This window comes from Dipteris shenzhenensis, chromosome 24, assembly GCF_047967505.1.
Source record: "Dipteris shenzhenensis isolate YYH24624 ecotype China chromosome 24, Dip_SZ_1.0, whole genome shotgun sequence".
In the NCBI taxonomy this organism is placed as follows: domain Eukaryota; kingdom Viridiplantae; phylum Streptophyta; class Polypodiopsida; order Gleicheniales; family Dipteridaceae; genus Dipteris; species Dipteris shenzhenensis.
Window position 1 is genome coordinate 7,231,020 of NC_141619.1, and position 21,122 is coordinate 7,252,141.

The 21,122-nt window shown below is 45.0% G+C and overlaps 1 protein-coding gene and 1 pseudogene across 3 annotated transcripts in view; both read right to left on the minus strand.

Moving 5' to 3' along the window:
• SNF4 (sucrose nonfermenting-like protein) overlaps positions 1–21,122 on the minus strand; it is a 145,640-nt gene that overhangs the window by 55,201 nt on the left and 69,317 nt on the right. The gene's annotated exons all lie outside the window — the stretch shown is intronic.
• On the minus strand, positions 16,107–16,826 carry LOC147886147 (secreted RxLR effector protein 161 pseudogene; annotated as a pseudogene).

A 21,122-nucleotide genomic window follows, 5' to 3' on the forward strand; every position in this document is an offset into this window, starting at 1 on the left:
CATTCTGAAATCTCGTGGGTAAACCCAGTGCTTTCTAACCTTTGAAATCCCAACCAAACTACAACCAATTTGATAGCAACAGAAAATGAGGATAAGAAATGCAAAAGAGAAGAGAGAGAGAGAGAGAGAGAGAGAGAGAGAGAGAGTTTATTAACACCTACGAAAGAACAAAGAGTCTATTAGACCAAATAGAAACCAGATACAATGAAACCTAAGGGTGGGGCCACTAAAATGGGCACCCCTACCCAAGGCTGATGCCTGTGACGAGAATTAAAAGTAGTACATCACACTATCGCTGCGAGAGAAACCCACAAAGGAGGAGCAAATGCCAAGGAGAATCCCCTAGTCGTCTATCAATCTCTCACCTATCCCAAAGTGGCTGGACCTATGTATGATGTCTGTAGGACCAACACGATTGGACGAAAAAGGAGAGACAAGAGGAGCTCATTTGACAATTGCTCATGATCTGGCGAGAGCTAGCGTCGAGAGAGAACTCAGTGATAGAACGCTAACGTCGTCATCCGGTTTGGGTCCATCACTCCTCTGTAGTCTTTGTGATGTGGGCCACTATCTATTAACTGCTATCGTCGCTCAAGTGGTTTATCTCACCACATTGAAAGGCAAGGATATGTATGTGGCCCTCATGTGAATGTCCACTTGGGGTCGGATCTGATAAGTCGTGTCCTCTGGCTTTCTCTTGTTCCTGATCCCTTGCTATCCCTAACTCGGGTAACGGGAGAAAAATTCCATGGCGGTGCTTTAAATGGGCTTGATCGGTCCCTCATGTGCTCTACTCTGTGCACGATAGCTGATCTCTGTGTATCGCCGAAAGACTAGAGCACCTCCACATGTCATTGGAGACCCTCAACTGAGGAGAAGAGTGGACATAGTTACTAGGAAACCGGAAAGTTCTGAAATTTCAAGTGCTGGAACAGGAACGTTCCAAGAAGGGGGAACGGGGGAACAGGAACCAGACTGCCACGTCATCAATTCATATAAAAATATACCAATTATGAAAAGAATGAGTAGATGGAGGGAGGGAGGAAGTAGATGGATTGACGAGTTGGATGGAGGGAGGGAGTATATGGAAGGATGGAGGGAAAGAGAAGAAGGATGGAGGGAGGGAGTAGTTGGATGGAAGGAGAAAGGGAGGGAGTAATTGGAGAGCTGCTAGATGGAGGAGTCGGGCTACTGAAGAAGGGAGAGAGCAAGTAGAGGGCTGCACATCGAAAAAAGGCGGCCCTTGCTCGCGGAACAGAGTTGAGGAGAAAACCCTAAACCCAAAAATCCAGTTTTAGATCCGGAACAGTTCCGGGAACCCCGAAACAGGGTTCCATGGTAACACCCTGTCTCGAACGTTCCAGATAGGTTCCGAGGGGTTCCAAGGTTCCCTCTTCTCTGGAACGGGGTTCCACGCATTCCGAATGGTGGAGTGGCGTTCCCTGGTAACTATGAGAGCGAAACCAAGGAGCCAGCTAGCGCAAAACCTACGCCTCCCAGAGTCATGATGAAGGACTCGTGATAGTCAAAGTCCTGACTCTACCTAACACCTGCTCGACTGCCCGGACAATGTCCTCACTGTACCCAAGATCAAGTAGGCATCTGAAAAGTCAGGCTCGTGGTACAATGACGAAGGCTTTGCGAAAATCCACAGCTTTTGTGCTCGAGCCTCCCCAATGACTTCCCTCAATGTAAAGATGCGATCCAATGTAGCATGATCTGCTCGAAAGCATGCTTGCCCCATCACTCTGTGTCCCACACACTCTGCCTCTCAAGTAACATGAGTGTCGAGTGTTGCTGCATAAATCTTGGACGTGACATGTCCAATCATGATGGCCTATAGCTTTCTAGACTTGGATCTAATGCTTTGTGAATTGGAATAACAGTGTCGAGGTCCAAGTGCGGGAAAAATCGGTGCAAACGCTTCATTAAGTAGCTTTGCCAAGATCGGGGCTAGTGTACTAATATCCTCAGTGTTAGGAACCAGAGACACACTTGCATGCAATAATTGAATAGAAGTTAAGAGCATAAAGAGCAAGAGAATCCGAATCTAACACAAGACATAGTTTAAGCTCTCAAACCTCACATTAGCAGATGCTCATCCCTACAAGGCTTGTTGCATCTACTTACAAAAGAAAAAGCACTCAAGCCACCAAGGCTGATTACATCTTTGCTCCAAACACTCAAAGCTACAAGAACAAGCCACACAATGCTCTCACACATGTACCGAACTGTTCTGAACATATCTAGTTATATAGATGTCGATGGAGAGGTACTCGAGGTCGTGGAGAAGAAAGAAAGAAAGAAAGTCTATTAACATCCACTGGAGACCAAAAGGTCTATGGGACAGCAAGAAACCCTCTAGTACATCTGCTTTAGGGAGGGCACATGGCAACTCCCAAGGAGAGGTGGAGAAGAGTCGGCAACAGCCTAAAATCAATCTCCAATTGCGATGCTCCCTCCAAAAGTCATAGATGCCTGACTAGGGAGCCATGGTTCCGACTCTCATGGTAGAGTCGAGCTGTGATCCAAGAACCACCTCATGACAGCCAGAGAGTCACAATGGTGGTAGAATCCTCCATGTAGCACATTGCATGAAATAATGCCACACAGCACTTACTTTTTCATCCCTCTATCAACCTTAGCACATGTCGTGACGAGCACTCTCCCTCTCACCTAAGCTTGCTAGGTTAGGAAGTTGTTAGAGTGTTTATTGCAAGCCGAGGCAGCTTGGTTCTTCAAAGTTTATATCAATACAAGTTGATTTCCTTGTCTATTCATCTTGGGTGTTGTACACTCAGTATTGTTATTTTCCAAGTAATGTGATCTCAGTTCTCCCGTCACCATATGGTCCTTTCCTTCAATAACTAACCAACTCCGAGTGTTTAATGTTGGCATCCGTTGTCACCCCAAGCGCACTAAGGATTGCAAGAGCGAGCATCTTCACTGAGCACTGCACAAGGTTGGGATAGCACCAAGCAACGAGCACCTTGAAGTTGGTCGTGATTGAGTGAACGAAAGCGTTTGGCGATCCTGCTAGGGAAGGATCAATTGAGTTGCAAGTTAACGAGTTGTTAGTGAGGTAGAAAGCCTAGAATAGAGAGGTCATTGAAACGTTCATGTTGACCATTGACGAAGTGAAACGGTTACTAGAAAGTGTGGGCTATTACAAAAATTTCTCCAAGTAACTCCAACCCCTTGGGGTTACTATACTAACAAATCGTAACAATGTGCAATGTTCTTCGTACAAAGCCCTTCATGATATTTGGCTCGACCATTATGTAGCTTGAGGGTCGCATGTTTGATATCGAAGGTACTCTGAAGAGTGCACAAGAAGTAGGGTGTGATAGATGTGGGAGGAGATGTGGAAGGTCTAGTGAGGGTAGCATATTTCATATCACCAGTAGTGAAGAGTGCGCAAGAAGTATGGTATGGTAGATGTGGGAGGTCTAGTGAGAGCTTGTGAGGACTGTCATAGAGTGTGCATGCATCGGTGTGTCAGATGATTGAGTCAGGGATAGGGGATGTGGACCCCTCCGCTAGAGAAACTTCCACAAAAAATCCTTTTTCCTAAACAAAAATGTTTGGTAGTTCTTCCTTGTTCTGAGGAATAAAGCCTCCCTTCTTCCGACACACCAAGTCACGATCCTCTCATGTAGTTTCTATTGATGATGCTTGGTCTCAAATGTAAGCTAACAGCGCAAGGCCTTACACTCACCATCGTACTAGCTATTACAGGAGACCAATCCAGTGGCTGGTGGATCTAAAAGTATATAGGAAAGACTAGATGGCAAAGTCGTGTAAGGAATAGGTGATAAGTGTGGCTCTATCCTCTAGAAGTGGGATATCATCAACGTCCTCAACATACAAGAGAGGCGGGCGGCATAGGCAAGGACTAGTGTGTGATCAAAATGAATCTCTTGGAAAGTAGTGTAAGCAGGACGTGATATGCTCTGAGCTGGTGGGGGGATGGATAAGCTAAAGAACACGTAGCTATGATCGGCTCCAAGGGGTGGTTGGGGAATGAAGAAGTTTGTGGTCTAAGAGGTGAAGGCAAGGGATCCAATGATATAGTCAACTATGATGGTTCCTCCTCCGTAGAGGAAACAATTGAGCCAACTCAAGGATAGCCATCTCTCTAGACACTTGTGTGTCATTAGACCATGCGTCCTCCCCGTATCAATAAAGGCATGCCCATATGAGGGGACCAAGGATCGATAATCAACGAATACTCGTGAGAAAACTGCCTCGTGTATATCAACATAATCGAGTCATTCTAAAAATCAATGATACCTAGCGGTCGGTGATCTTGGCGTCGAAGTCTCCAAGAAGGAGCACCTCCCCGCAAGTCAAAAAATCCATGATATCCTAGTATAATATAGTGTATAGAGATTTTCTCTCCATCCTCTAGAAGCACCCTGGCAAAATGCAATGTCTCTAGAGGAAAGCAGCAGACTGCAATAAAAATATCGAAAGAGGAAGGGCCCCTAGTCTGGTTCCATATCAATCTAGTGTGTGGGTCTAGCGTCTCTCCATAGTGATCATAATTATGAGAGACGATCTACACAAAACTGTTTCTCCACCAGATCCATGTACCACCCCACTCTCCTTGGTCTCATCTTGATAGGCAAACTCTCATGTGTCTCCACAAACTAGGGCTCCGATGAGTCAACAATCTCTTCCTCCGTAATATCTTTTCTTGCGTATGATTCCGACAAATTCCTTGGCTCTAACCATAAGGTGCCATTACAATTCCAAATGGTACAACCCTAGGTCTTGGTACCGTTGGTCTCATAAACCCCGCATCCCTACGTGGGTGTGGCTGTGGGCTCCTCCCCTCGTGTACTATGTTGGGGTAAAGGCACATTGCCACCCCTTTATTAAAGTTAAGACATCTATGACTGTCTTAAGACAGTCATAAGATAAAACCTAATCCTAATAAAACTAATGAGTTTGTGGTGTGGCTCATCACTTCACACCCGCACACTTGAGTCTTCTCTCTCTCTCTCACTCTCTCCCTCTTGCTCTTCTTCCCCCTTCAGGCCCTTCAACTGGTATCAGAGCCATCTTTCCCCTCTACCCTTGCCTACCCACCCCCCTCGACCTCTACCTAGCCAGCAAGCAGCAGCGCCGTACGGACGTACGTCGTCCGTACATCCGTATGGACGGGCGTCGCATCGGCGGGCAGCGTGAGCAGAGCGCGGACGCGGGCGCGGGTGCAGGCAGAGTGAGCATCGCGGGCGTGGGCATCGCAGAGTGAGCATCGCAGAGTGAGCATCGCGGGCGTGGGCATCGAGCGCGGGCACGGGAGCTGACACGGGCACAGGCGCGGGTCTAGAGCTGAGCGCAGGTTTTTTTTTTATATAGCAGCTGCTAGCTGCTAGTCTGCGCAGGGGCAGCCTGTGTACTGCAGGCTGCGCGGAACCAGAGCACGCAGCGCGCGCTCAGGTACGGTCATCCGTACCTGTTGTACGGACTCCGTACAGGAGCCGTACATCCGTACGGAACTACACCCCGCAGATACAGGGAGCTGCATCAGGGAGATCGTCGAGATTTTTCTTTCTCTTCTCTCTTCTAGGATTCCGTACACTGTGAAGGTACATCAAGTACAGCAAACAGGTTTTTTGTGGGAAGAAAAGGAGAAAGAGCTCTCTGCTCTTGATTCAGGATCATCTTTCAGTTCACAGAACTGTGTTTTCTTGAAAGTACAGCAAGTACCTTCATTTACCTCGTGCTTGAGGAGAAGAGAACCACAGTGTGTGGTTGATTGCACAGTTATCTATTTTTCGTGAAGGAAATGCCTTGATTTTGCAGAGGACTTTTATGCTTTTACTGGGCTTGAATCTCAGTTTCCAGGTGAGCAGATCATAGGGCTTTTGCCTGGCAGTTGATGCTTTGTATGCCTTGAGGTAGTGTGGTGCCAGAGAGCACACATTTGCCTCGATTTCCGCAGTGTCGAGGTGACATTTTCTTGCAGGTCACATTTCTTGTGCAACACTGAGAGAACCTCAGTTGAGCCACGCTTGGCCAGGGCGCATCGAGTTTACTCGGTCCCTAACTGTCCATCGTTGACAGTGCTCAAAAGGTTCCTCATTGAGTGTTTGTACGTTGGGATCTGTGTATGTCATTTCTACACAGGACAGTATATGCATTACACTGTTGGTTGATTTTGTCAGAGAGACTTTCATATTGCATACTACCTCAGTGTTGAGGTGTTTTTCACTTGGTTCAAGTGTCAGATCAAGGGGCTTTTGCCCAGATTTTGTTTGATAGCACTTGGGTCACCGACAGAGATCTTCAGATGCATTTTATCCCCTTGGCAGAAGGGTGATTGCTTGGGATTTATCCCATTTTCTGTTGCAGGTTTTGTGACAGGCTGAAGTGTCTTTTTTTTTTGGGTGCTTGCCAAGTGGTTTATGCATATTAACTCAGTGCAATACCTCATCTGAGGTGGGAGAAGTGATCAGTACAGCCAGTACAGCAGTGTTTACAGCAGTGTTTGTGCCTTGTCAGCTGATTATGCACTGTTAAGCACTTGTTGAGCAGCTGCAGCATTCTGAGATAACTGTTTATGCCTCTTTGAGCACGGTACAGTGTGTCAGAAGGTACAGTTTTTGCAGGGACATTTACTGTTTTGCTGCAGATTTTCCTGACAGTAAAAAACAGCACTATTGTGAGTGCTCCTGGCTCTTGATAGAGCACGTTTTTTCTGAGAAATCAGAATTTTTTATTCAGTCTTTTTTACTTCCAGTGAGTCAGATACTTTCCTTATCTGATATGGCATCAGGGGGAAGTGATTCTTCAATTCTGAACATAAAGAAACTGGAAGGAGCACACAATTATGCATTATAGGCAGAACAGTGCTTGAATGTACTTCTATTAAAGAAGATTTCTAAGCCCATAAGGGTGAAGGGTGTCAAGCCATCTGACATGGCAGCTGATGACTGGGAAGAGCTTGATTTGTCCGCAAGGGCAGCTATCATGCTCACTATTTCTGACACTCTTGTGTTCAATGTTCAGAATGAAAAGACCTCTTATGGTCTATGGCAAAGGCTAGAAGAATTGTATGCCCAAAAGAGCTCAGCCAGTAAGGTTTATTGGTTGAAGAAGATGGTTGATCTTCGCATGAAGGAAGGTACAGCTATGACCTCACACTCGAGTGAGTTCAATGCCATCTTTACACAGCTGATTGCACAGGGATTGAATCTTGATGAGGAGTTCAAGGCTACTTTCTTGCTGTGTACCCTCCCTGAGAGTTGGGACACTTTCAAGACCACCCTGTCAAATTCGAATGTCACTCTTATTTATGCTGATGTAGAGAGCTCTCTCTTTATGGAGGAGATGAGCACGAAGAATAATGCGAGCAGCAAGTCTTCAAATGCCTTGCAGGTACAGGATAGAGGCAGGACTCAGCAGAAGGGGAGATCTGCTAGTAAGTCCAAATCCCGCAGTCAGTCCCGTGGCAAAAAGGATATTGAATGCTTTTATTGTGGCAAGAAGGGACATGCGAAGTCTAAGTGCTTCAAGTTCATACGGGATCAGAAAGCCAAGATGGCTGAAACAAAGGATGCAGGCAATGGAAGCAAAGGCAAAGGCAAGGCCAAGGCAGATGACTTGGATGCAGTGAATGTTGCAGCAGAGGACAGTGACAGTGACATACATGATGTTTTATGCTCTTCTGCTGTAATAGCACATCCTTTGGTTATTGATGGCCATGACATGCACACCTGGCTCTTGGATTCAGGTGCTTCTTTTCATGTTACTCCTCATAGGGAGTGGTTTACTTCCTACACAGGTACTCATGGAGTTGTTCATCTTGGGAACAACTATGCATGTCAGATTGCAGGGATTGGCAGTATACAGATAGTATTTCCTGATGCACGCATATTCATGCTTGATGGTGTCCGCCATGTGCCGCAAATCAAGAAAAATATGATTAGCACTGGCTTATTGGATGACAGTGGTTACCACACCACATTTGGGGATTCCAAATGGGTGATTACTGATGGCCAGGCTGTAGTGGCTGAGGGTTTTAAGAGTGATACCTTGTACCCTCTTTATGTTTCCAGTGTGGGTAATCATGTTGTTGCCATAACTGAGCTGCCAAAGGTTTCATTGTGGCATAGCCGGTTGGGACACATGTCTGTTAAAGGAATGCAAGAACTGTCACGTTTGGGTTATCTGCCGTCTCTTTCTTTTTCAGATTTGCCTACTTGTGATCATTGCATATTTGGCAAGCATTCTGTGACTCCTCATAAGAGGAGAACTCCCCAGAATAGAGCACCACTTGATCTAGTGCACACTGATTTGTGTGAGATGCCACAGTTATCACTAGGGGGTGCAAAATATTTTATTACTTTCATTGATGATGCCACACGCAAAGTGTGGGTCTATTTCTTGAAGCATAAGGGCGATGCCTTAGATGCTTTCAAGAAGTTTGTCGCTCAGGTTGAGAATCGGACAGGTCGTAGGCTGAAATGCCTCAGATCCGATAATGGGGGTGAGTATGTGTCACATGCTTTTGTGCAGTTTTGCCAAGCTAAGGGCATCAAACAGGAACTCACAGCTCCTCATAATGCATCTCAAAATGGTGCAAGTGAGCGGATGAATCAAACTATTCAGGAGAAGGTTCGATGTATGTTGTCTTATGCTGCATTACCCCATGGCTTTTGGGCAGAAGCCGTGCAAACAGCAGTTCACATTATTAACAGGTTGCCAAACAAGGCTTTGGAGTTGAAAGTGCCAGAGGAGGTGTGGTCTGGCAAGCCACCTTCATATAAGCACTTACGTGTATTTGGCTGCGAGAGCTTTGCTCATGTACGCAAAGAACTGCGCACCAAACTGGATCCAAACTCTATCAGATGCATCTTTGTGGGTTATGGTGACGAAGGTGAAATGGGGTACAGGTTATGGGATCCCGTTAAACGGAAGATTATACGCAGCAATGATGTCATCTTTAAAGAGGATAGTGTACACAAGGAACCCGTGCAACCTGTGGAATACAGGAGGGTTATTTATGATGATGTTGGACAGCAAAGAATGCCCATTTATATGCAGCAGCAGGCTGCTGCAGATAACCCTGTTCAAGAGGGTATACAGGCTGAAAATCAGCCAGATAATTTTGCCAATGATGCACCACTGGATATGCCAGCAGATGGGGCTGTAGAACAGCCAGATATGGTGGTACAGCCACCCGTCATGCATGAAGAACAGGCTGGACAGCAGCCTAATCCGGAACACTTTGTTAGGAGGAGCACCCGTGTACAACGGCCTCCTGCCAGGTTTGTTCCAGGAGCCAATAATGTGGCTGATTTTATCATGCTGACAGATTGTGGTGAGCCTTCCAGCTTCAAGGAAGCTATGGGAAGAACAGAGAAAAAGAAGTGGGAGAAAGCCATGCAGTCAGAAATGGACTCCCTACTTCAAAATGATACATGGGACTTGGTGCAGTTACCTGCAGGCAGAAAGGTTTTGCCATGCAAGTGGGTTTACAAAGTCAAAGTGGATTCAAATGCTTTACCGAGGTATAAGGCCAGATTGGGTGCCAAGGGATTTAAGCAGGAGAAGGGCATTGACTTTGATGAGATCTTTTCCCCTGTAGTCAAGATGACTACTTTGAGAGCAGTGTTAGCTCTTGTTGCTCATGACGACATGGATTTATGTCAGATGGATGTGAAGACAGCTTTTCTTCACGGAGATCTTCATGATGAGATCTATATGAGTCAGCCAAAGGGATATGCTGTTCAAGGGAAAGAGCAGCTTGTGTGTAAGCTCAAGAGGAGCTTGTATGGACTCAAGCAGGCGCCAAGAGAATGGTACAAGAAGTTTGATGCCTTCATGCAGTCCCAAGGGTATCATAGGTGTGAGACCGATCATTGCTTGTACACCAAACGGGCAAAGGATGGCAGTTTGATGCTACTCATTCTGTATGTGGATGACATGCTTATTGCCAGTAAATCTCAGCATGAGATTAGTGCTTTAAAGAAACAACTGCATAAGTCTTTTGACATGAAAGACTTGGGTGATGCAAATCATATTCTTGGCATGCGGATTACTCGTGACAGGTCCAAGGGACTTTTGTTTCTGTCACAGAAGGAGTACATTGACAAAGTACTACAGAGGTTTAAAATGGAGGGGGGGAAGTCTATTAGTACCCCGTTGCCTCCACATTTAAAACTCAGCAGTAAAGACAGCCCCAGATCAGATGATGATAAGGCTGAAATGGCCAAGGTTCCGTATGCATCTGCAGTTGGATCTTTGATGTATGCCATGGTTGCCACTCGTCCGGATATTGCTTTTGCGGTGGGAGTCATCAGCAGGTATATGGCAAATCCAGGCAAGAGGCACTGGGAAGCAGTGAAAGGTGTCTTGAGGTATCTCAAGGGTACCAAAGACTTGTGCATATGCTATGGTAGGCAGGATGCATTGGTGCATGGTTTTACAGATTCAGACTATGCAGGGAATGCAGATAACCGGAAGTCTACTACCGGTTATATTTTCACATTTGCAAGAGGTGCTATATCATGGGTGTCTCGGTTGCAGAAATGCATTGCACTGTCAACTACTGAAGCTGAATATGTTGCAGCCACTGAGGCTTGCAAGGAAGCAATATGGCTTACTCGGCTGGTGGGAGACTTGGGCATTACAGGAGATATGCCAGTTTTGCATTGTGATAGTCAGAGTGCTATCATGTTGGCAAAGAATCCGGTCTTTCATCAGAAGACCAAGCACATAGATGTGAAATATCATTTCATCAGGGAGGTACTGGAAGACAAGCGACTTGAGCTTGTGAAGGTGCATACTGATGATAATCCTGCAGATTTGCTCACTAAGGACTTGCCTACTGAGCGGTTTGCACATTGCCGCCACATCATGGGATTAGGGTGAGACCATTCTTATTTTATGGTCCTGTATACAGTAATTGTATATATTGCTGTAATTTTTATTCTTTTCTCCCCTTTAGGCACATTGGCCTTTAGGTGGGAGGTTGTTGGGGTAAAGGCACATTGCCACCCCTTTATTAAAGTTAAGACATCTATGACTGTCTTAAGACAGTCATAGGATAAAACCTAATCCTAATAAAACTAATGAGTTTGTGGTGTGGCTCATCACTTCACACCCGCACACTTGAGTCTTCTCTCTCTCTCACTCTCTCCCTCTTGCTCTTCTTCCCCCTTCAGGCCCTTCATACTACAACCCACTTTCCCTCGTTATGTGCGCCATCACATTGCATTAAGAGGGCTCATCTATCCTCTACCTATAGAGGAGTGAGGTCCTCATTCATGTAAATATATGGGTGGTCGTGTAGGGATGCGCATCTATGCAACCACTAGTTGGACCTAAGTGTCTCTAAAGCGTATCACAAGAGGCTGACCTCTAATAGGTTCTCGTCTGGCCCACCATGCACCTCAATACCATGCTCTATTACCCACAAAGTGGAGGCAACAAAGATGTTAGTATCTGAAATAGCTGAATTTGTGTATGGGTTCACGGACCCTAACATTGAGAGCCTTGATGGCCCTCTATTGATGCACGAGTAAAGTAGCGAAAACGGTTGCCTTCGCAGGTACCCGCTTCACAACATCCACCCACTCGGAGGCCTCCTCTATGATTGTCTCCATCTTGGCAATCCTCTCCTCCACAGTAGGGCTGCTCCCTATGGCTCACTCTGTATGACGTAGGAGGTCTTCGAAGATCAGTTGCGCTTGTCAGGGCTGTGAGTACACCCTGTCGTAGGACCTCTATATGTCTCTGCTCCTCCTGTATCAAGCGAGCCTATCCCATCTCTCGTGCACGGGGTGATGAACATTCCATGGGATTGTGTGCGCCTGGTGTGACGAAAATGGATATGGCATGAAGCAGGAGAGCGGGTTGGCTTGCTATAAGCCCACACGAGGACTAGAAACCAAACGCGGAGATAGGGGGACAACCCACGGGGGCTAGAAGAGCAGGCAGGGAGGGAGAGGCTGGCGGAGATGGAGGGAGAGGCAGGCGAAGATGGAGGGAGAGGCTGGCGGGAGCGGTTCGCGGAGATGGAGGGAGGGGCTGGCGGAGATGGACACACTTTTTTTAAAGTGAAAACTTTGATTGATTATATTACAAGAATAGTGACCTCAAAAAAGAGGCGCTAGAAAATACATCAACTGAAGATCTCAGTATAAGCCAAATATCCATCCTGATCTATCTGGCGAGTCTACAAGATGCTGCAGAGAACACTTAAAGTAAGCAAACAAAGAAAAATTGGGATCACTAAAGACTTTACAATTGCGGTCTATCCATAAAGTCCAAAGTGCCCAATAGCGAGCCCAAACAAAGAAAAGATGAAACTCCGCTCGCTATGGATGAAAGCTAAAGAGACAGAAAATTTTCCCGAAGAGAAGAGCTGGGAATCTTGCTCATAGCCGCTATCGAAGAGAATCCAGAAACTGCTGAGAAGACGGGCAATGCTAGAATAAATGAGGCACAGTTTCCTGAGAGGTCAGACACTGATGACATAAAGCAGGAGCAATGTGCCTACGGGCCTGCAACTGTCCAGATGAAAAAATTCCTAGAAGCACTCGCTATAAAAAACATGTTGCTGAAGTGGAAGCTTGTATGCCCAAAGTTTCCGCAATCTTTTCCTCTACCACTTAGCTGGCCAATTCAATCGCCAAATAGAATTACCCTTTTCTACAACCCAGGGTTGAGGCAAAAGGATTTTGTATAATGCAGGCACAGTAATCTGAGATAGCCTCAAAGGAGAGAGGAGGACCCAAGGGAAGTCAAAGTCCAATCCTCTAATCTATCTTGGAGTTCCAAAGGGGGAATCGCGACCAAAGGTGAAAGCATACAAGTGATTTGCTGCCACAAAGTACGATAATGAGAACCCAAACCATACTATGTGGCTGCCAGAGAAAAGGGAAGCATAGAGCCATCATCATGAATAACAGCAGCAACAGTATTAATCCCTTTAAAAGAAATAAAGTAAGAACGGCAAGGCTCCTGTAAAGCAAGCGGAGGCTGAAAAACTTTTGACCAGTGAATGCTTTCAGCCCGCAAAGAATTACCCATTAGAGACAATCGACCATGCCATTCCATGTGAGACAGAATATGCTTCCAGTCAAGAAGCAATTTGGAGACCATAGGGCAGCCATGCAAAGTGCCATCAATGCACCCAAACAAGAAATCCCACTGACTGGGTTGCCAATGACCAAAAGCAGCAGTACTGATATGTGTGAGCACTGATTGAATCATGAGAGCCCAGGGTTGATCACCTTTCAAAAATTGCAGCAACATTTTCAAAAAAGCAGTCTGAGACTTTTTCTGCCATGTTTAGAACGCCAAAAGATCTCCATAATAACAGACATAAAGGCATCAAGATCTGCCTTGGTGAACATGATCAAAGGCAGCTAGAATTGAATATATGCAACAAGTATGGACGGCACTATTCGGAGGCGAATATGTAAAGGCCAGGTTGCCAATTTCCAATATTCAAGCTTTTTCCGGAGTCAATTTGCTGTCGACAAGTAAGTCCCCAACCCAAAGGATAACCAAGGTGTCGAACCAACTGAGTAGGTGGGATGATCTCCCCTGGCCATAAGAGATTGTGCCAGTCTTGAAGATGCAATGGGAGCAGCTTAGACTTTTGAAAGTTAACATGAAGACCAGCTGCCAAACCATAAACTGAAAGAGCTTGCATCAAAGCCAAAAGATCACGCGGAGTATTCCTTAGAGTAAAGAAAGAATCATCAACATAAGCCTGAGCAACCATGCTGCGATTTTCATCCAGTTCCAAACCATGGAGAGAATCTGTAGCCACTAGATGATCAATGTATTGCGGCATAGGATGAGTAGCAATAGCATACAGTAAGACACTAAGGGGACAGCCCTGACGAACCAAACTACGAAGAGCCCATTCTTTCGAGATGTCTCCAAAAAGAATACAAGCAGCATTGCTATCCCTATAGAGCCAATAAATAACCTGCTGCATTTTTATTCCAAAGCCCAAGGATCGCATTGTTTGTGAGATGAACTCCCATTGAGCTATGTCAAAAGCTTTAGCAATGTCAATCTGTAAGAGTAAAACATCCTGTTGTGTGTACTTGGCATATTCAATTCCAACATAAGCATTGGCAATATTGTCCATGATGTGCCTACGAGGAACAAAGCCATATTGAGAAGGATGCAGCCCATCATGCAAATAGCCTTTCACACGGTCAACAAGCATTTTAGCTATGACCTTGTAAATGACTGGCATAAGCGTGATTGGTCTCCAATCAATGATAAAATCAAAAATCCGCTTCTTAGGAAGGAGCTTTACCAGTCCCTTTTTCCATGACAGGGGCATTTGCTGATTTTTCCAAGCTGAATTAACCATTTGCAAGAGAGGGGATTTGAGGCTATCCCAAAAAGCAAGAAAGAATTCATCAGTGAGGCCATCCCATCCTGGAGATTTCCATCTACCACAGGATTTAACTGCATCTGACAATTCTCGTTCAGTGAAGGGAAGTTCCAGCTCCAAGGCCTGAGCTTGAGAAAGAATTGGATGGACATGCTGTAAAAGGAGCTGACGTGCAGACAAAATCTCAGGAGAAGGAAAGTCCACATGCCCAAAATGGGTAGAGAAGTCACCAAAAAAAAAAAAAAAAAACCTCAAAATTGAGTTGCTTTACATAACAAGATCATCATCCCAGAATAGGATGATGAGAAATACATCAAGAGAAACCCTCAATATAAGATAGATATACATCATGATCTCTGCACTTTGTCTATAAGCAATCATAAAAAGATTGCTGCAGAGAGCGCATAAAGAAAGTAAAAATTGAAAACGTGGGATCACCAAAGACTCGATGATTTCTATCCTTCCATAGAGTCCAGAGCGCCGAGTGATGAAACCCAACAAAATACAAATCAAACTCTTTTGTAGCTGGGTGTATCCCAAAGATCCAGAAAAACTTTCCAAAGACAGCATTTGGAAATCGGGCATGTAAACCTTGTCTAAGGAAAGTGAGAAATTCTTGAGTGGAGGAGCAATGCCAGGGTAGAGGTGGCACAGACTCCCGCGGAGCTAAGCATCTACGACAAATAGCCGGAGCAATATTTATGCGTGCCAATAGTTGTCTAAATGGAAAAACTCCCAACGGTATTCCCCACAAGAAAACTTGTTGTCTGATTGGCATTTTAGAATGCCAAATGCGTCTCAATCTTTTGCGCCACCATTTTGCCGTGCGATTCATTCGCCAAAGCTGATTGAGCTTGTGAGAAACCCATGGTGGAGATAAAAGGACTTTGTATAATTTAAGAGTTGAGCTGTAATAATAAGTGACGTATCATTGCAGCCCAAGGTTGTGAATCCTATAGAAAATGCAGTATCATCTTTTCTTTTTGAGCAAGGATATGCACCTGAATGTTAAGGATATTTAATCCCCCGTGCATTTTTGGTGAACAGAGATGTTGTAAACAGAGTAATCTCAAACTCTTCCTCCCATGTTTCGAACACCAAAAAGTTTCCAAAAGAGTGGACATAAAAGAAGACAATTCAACCTTGATGAACATTATGAGAGGCAAATAGAACTGAATATAAGCTACCAGAATCGATTGAACAATTCGTAGCCTAACATGAAGAGGCCATGTTGCCAATTTCCAATATTCCAGGGTTTTTTTCAACTTAGCTAAAATCCAATCAGCTTGTTGGCGACGTGTAACCGACCAACCCAAAGGATGGCCCAAATGCCGAACCATCTGATTGGGTGAAACAGTTTCCCCTGGTCATAAAAGAGCATGCCACTGTTTAGAATGCAAAGGCTGAAAATTAATATAAAGACCAGCCGCCTGTTGGTGCAGAGACGAGACACATGAGGAGAGAGCAAGCACACAAAGCTCAAAAATTGATACAGAAGATGTGACTAAAGTCACATCATATACATGGATAAGGTTGTGCTTGCTAAGCACACCCTGCAGGTCACATGGAAGTGTGCCTGCCAAGCTGGGGGAAAAAAACCTCCACTAGTTGGAGTTAAAAAGTGCCCCGGGTCTACACCTAAGGTGTCACCCTACACTCCCAACACATAGGTGCTAACAAACCCCCCTGGAGTGAAGTGGTGACAGTGTACGAGGCAAATGTGATATCAATCACCAAAAGGAAGTAAGTTCAGAAGCTTGCGAAAGCCTTCGAACTTCTCATGAGACAATGCTTTGGTGAATATATCTGCCACATTGTCATGTGTAGGCACATAGATCATGCTGATTTCTGAGGCAGACAATCTCTCTCTGACATAATGATAATGAACCTCAATATGCTTTATGCAAGCATGGAAGACGGGATTGTTCGCAACTGCCAAAGCACTCTGACTGTCTGTAAAAATGGAGGTAGCAGACTCCTGTCTCATACCCAAATCAGCAAATAATCGCCTGAGCCAAACACACTCAACGGTGGTTGTGAAAGCTGCCCTGTACTCAGCTTCACAACTGGAAGTGGCCACGGAGGGTTGCTTCTTACTCAACCAAGAGATGCATGACTGCCCAAAGTACAAGCAAAAACCTGAAGTGGACACTCTTGTGTCAAAGCATCCTGCCCAATCGGAGTCACAGAAAGCATGCAGCTGTGGATCAGCCCCCTTGGGAAAGAATAAACCAAGGTGCATAGTACTGTGCAAATAGCGGAACACCCGCATAACAGCCTTCCAATGCTTGGTTCCTGGGCAATGCATGAATCTGCTCAATAAGGAGACCCCAAACTGAATATCTGGCCGTGTATTGCATAAATAAATCAAACAGCCCACAGCCTGCTGGTACAATGTCTGATCAAAAGCATCCCCAGAATCTTCAATGCTGAATTTCATCCCAGTCTCCACAAGAGTTGCAACTGGCTTGCAATCTTGGAAAGAGAACCGCTGAAGCAACTTCTGGATGTACTTAGTTTGTATCAGAACAATACCATCATCCCGCTGTATAAACTGAATGCCCAAATAAAAATGCAAAGGGCCCAGATCACTCATCTCAAATGAGGAATGTAATTCAGCCTTGAAGGCTGCAATATTTTGCTCATTGGAGCCTGTGAGCAGCATGTCATCAACATATAAAGCAATAACCAAGAAAACATCCTGAGTCCTTTTAACATAGAGGGTACTTTCAGTTGGACTGTTGCTGAATCCCTAGGCAACCAAATATGTGTGTATCTTTTCATACCAAGCTCTAGGTGCCTGCTTAAGGCCATACAGAGCTTTGCGAAGCCTGCACACCAAGTGTTCCTGTCCATCCTGCACAAATTCACGAGGCTGTGTAACATAAACCTCCTCATGCAAGTCTCCATGTAGGAACGCTGTTTTGATGTCCAACTGATGTACTTGCCATCCATGATGGGCTGCCATGGCGATCATGCATCTGATAGTGGTCATGCGAGAGGTAGGGGCAAAGGTTTCATCAAAATCAATACCCTTTTGCTGAGCATACCCTTTCGCAACGAGTCTTGCTTTGAAGCGGTCTACTGAACCATCAGCCTTCCGCTTAATCTTGTAGACCCACTTAGTGTTAGAATTATAGACATAATTCAGCAGTGACCAATGTAATATAATAAGCTAGTTAGGGGCATTTTTCCCTCATTAAGAGGTTTTTCCCCCTAACCGCAGTTAGTTCACTAACTATGGTTAGTGACTACTAAGGTTTTGTCACTAGGACAAAACCTTATCTTTTTCCTTCAGTGAGTAGTACTCACCATTCTATTGCAACTACGTCTTCAGCTTCCAAGCCTCCTGCTCTCTCACTCTCTCTTGCTCTCTCTCACACATTCTATTTGCTTCATTTGGTCCAAGAGCCTCGGGCTCCCTGCTCCCTTCATCGTACCTCTTTTGCTCCACGTCACAAGCCTGCTCCAACTCGTCCGTACTTGCAGAAAACCATAGTTTGGTGCAGTTGTTTTGGAGTACATTTGGGGCATTTTGTATTTTGCAGACATTGCAATCATTGTGCAGGTTTGGAGCTACATCTGGAGCAAAATTGCAGATCTAGTCTGAAATTTGGGGCTTTTGTTTAAAAATTGCAGATTTGGGGCTTTCAGTAATTTTGCCCCTTTCTGGCTGCAATTTCTAGCCACAAATTGGGGCTTTTGTGTTGAGAGAGCATTTTTTGGAGTATTCAGTACATACTGCCTTTCTTGGAGTGTTTGAAACACTTTTGGCAGATTTTGGAGAGTTTTTGATGCTTGGACAGATTTCTGACAGCTTAAGTACAGAAATCTAAGTTGCAATATACAGCCCGTGCTTGGCTGTGTTCTTTGGAAGTTGTGCATTCCATTCCCAGTAAGGGAATTCAGATCTGTATCTGCTTCAATCTTTTTCTCAAGAATGGCCCATCAAAATCAGAATGAGTTTCCATTTGGTGGTCTTTCACAAGAAGACAAGTTGGAAGGTACCAACTACTCCCTCTGGAGTTTTATGGTACGTAATGTCAATGGGGATGAGATCCGACCAGCAGATATTGCACCTGCTACCCCTCCTCAGCAAGGAGGTGGAAGAGGTCGTGCACAGGGTGCAGCTGCAGGACAAGTTGTTGGTGCAGCTACAGTCAATACTCCAGAGCAGAAGAGATGGGATTCACGGGATGCCTTAGCTTTGTCATGCATCTCTCTTTCAGTAAAAAGATCTATCATTCCGCATATCCGGTCGTGTAAGACCTCCAGGGCAGCGTGGGATATATTGGAAAGCATGTATGCAGCACGGAATGATGCCAGGGTATCTTTCTTAAAAAGAGAGTTGAGCAATACACATATGGAGGAGGGTGACTCCATGTCAGTCCACCTCACAAAGCTACAGGATCTCAAAGAGCAATTGTTAAACATAGATGAAATTATTCCTGATTCAGAGATGATTACAACCACTCTGAATTCTCTTCCTGAGTCTTATCTCAGCTTTCACACTTCCCTGAACTTATCAATGAGGGGGGGTGCAAATCCCCTCACTTTTCATGAGTTGATAGGACTTCTGCTTCAGGAAGAGCAGACCAGGAAAAATTTGGCTTCACGTGCAGGTGAACAAGCCATGCTCTCAAAATTTAAATCAAAAACAAAGGGACAGGCAAAGACAGCAGCAAATCAGCCCTCCAGTGGGTCAGGACAGCCTTCACAAAAGGCTAAAAGTGATGCAAGTAAACCCAAAAAGAAGGGTTTTTGTCACTTCTGCAAAAAGCCAGGTCATCACATAGCAGAATGCAAGAAAAGGATTGCAAAAGAAAAGAAAAACAGCTCAGGTATGGCTGTTTCAGATTCAGCCCCTCATGCATCTCATAGTGGGGATGCTGCAGCCAACTTTGTTGGACAGGATTATGCCTTTTTATCTTGCATTTCAGATTCCAGGTTGGCTGTTCCAGATGCTCGGGATAGTACAGCCTCTTGCAGTGATGATACATATGCATTTTTGACTTGCAGCTTTGACTCTTCTACAGATGCCTCTGCTTTCAGTGTTAATGAAACACTGAACACATGGTATTTTGACAGCGGTGCATCCAAGCATATCACTTCTAGGAAGTGTCTTTTTCTAGGAAGTGTCTTTTTACTTCCTTGCATCCACCTCCTGTTGGTAAGAAAGTCACTTGTGCCAACAACTCCTCATATTCAGTACGTGGCACAGGAGAGGTTAAGCTCACTGCAATTGATGGCTCAATTTTCAGACTTTCAGATGTCTTATATGTGCCTGGCATAACCAAAAATCTTCTTTCAGTGTCCACTCTTAACAGAGGGGGATTTCAGGTCATCTTTGAGGATGACAAATGTGCTGTCCGAGACAGGGAAGCTAACTATGCCTTAAGGTTATCTGGTACTTTGCTGCGTGGGCTTTTTCAGCTTGATCTTTTTGAGAAAAGAGCAGCCCATGCTCTGGCAGTTTCTACCCCTACAGCTGCCATGCAAAATGCAAAATTATGGCATGCCAGATATGGCCACATGCATTACAACAGCTTAATGACACTTCAAAAATTTTCAATGGTTGATGCATTGCCACCTCTTGAGATACCTCCTCCACATGCCTGTGAAGGGTGCATTTTAGGTAAAATGCATAAATTCCCCTTCAAGAAGGATGGTTCAGTTAAAGCTATTCGCAAATTGCAGCTTATACACAGTGATGTCTGTGGTCCCATGAGGACTCCGTCATTGGGTGGTCATCTCTACTTTGTCACATTTATTGATGACTACTCCAATTTTACTTGGGTTTATGGGCTGAAAAAGAAATCTGAAGTGTTCACGGTGTTTAAACACTTTTCAGCCATGGTTGAAAATGAAACCGGACTCAAGATACAGACATTACGCACGGATAGAGGTGGGGAATACCTATCTGCAGAATTTGATGCTTTTCTCAAGCAAAAGGGTATTGTGCATCAGCTCACAGTCAGGCTGACCCCTCAGCAAAATGGCAAAGCTAAGAGGAAAAATAGAACCCTCATGGAGATGGACAGATGTATGCTGAAAAGCAAACACATGCCTCATAAATTCTGGCTAGAGGGTTTGATGTGTGCCAATTACATTTTGAACAGGGCTCCCACTAAGGCTTTAAAAACAAAAACTCCTTTTGAGGTCTGGAATGACAGGAAGCCTTCAGTGGATCACTTCCGAGTCTTTGGATGCCTTGCCTATGCACATGTGCCAGTTGAATTTAGGCACAAATTGTCAGATAAAGCCATCAAATGCATATTTGTTGGATACAGTGCAGAAAGCAAGGGGTACCGTCTCTACAATCCTGCTACACGCAAAATCATTGTAAGTAGAAATGTGATATTTTCTGAAAATTCAGCTCACACTCAGGCTGAATTTCAAATGCCTTCGTCTTCAGAGGATGTCTTTGAAGGGTTGCTACCCATTGCTTTGGGTTACCCTGCAGATTTTTCTGATCCAAATCAGAATTTACAGCAACCTCCAAATGCTTCAGTTCCGCCACAAGATGTCTTGCCCCCTCCACAGGCAGTGGAACAGGTGGTGCAGCAAGAAATTGCAGACATACATGCAGCAAAAACAGTCCCAAACTGGCTGTTACAGACTCTCAGGGAGAGTAAACTTGATGCTCCGTTACCTGGCAGGACTCGCAATGCAGCAAGGCACATGGAAGGTGCTAATTCAGTGGAATCAGCATATGCAGGTACTCTCCTTGATGAGGAGGAGC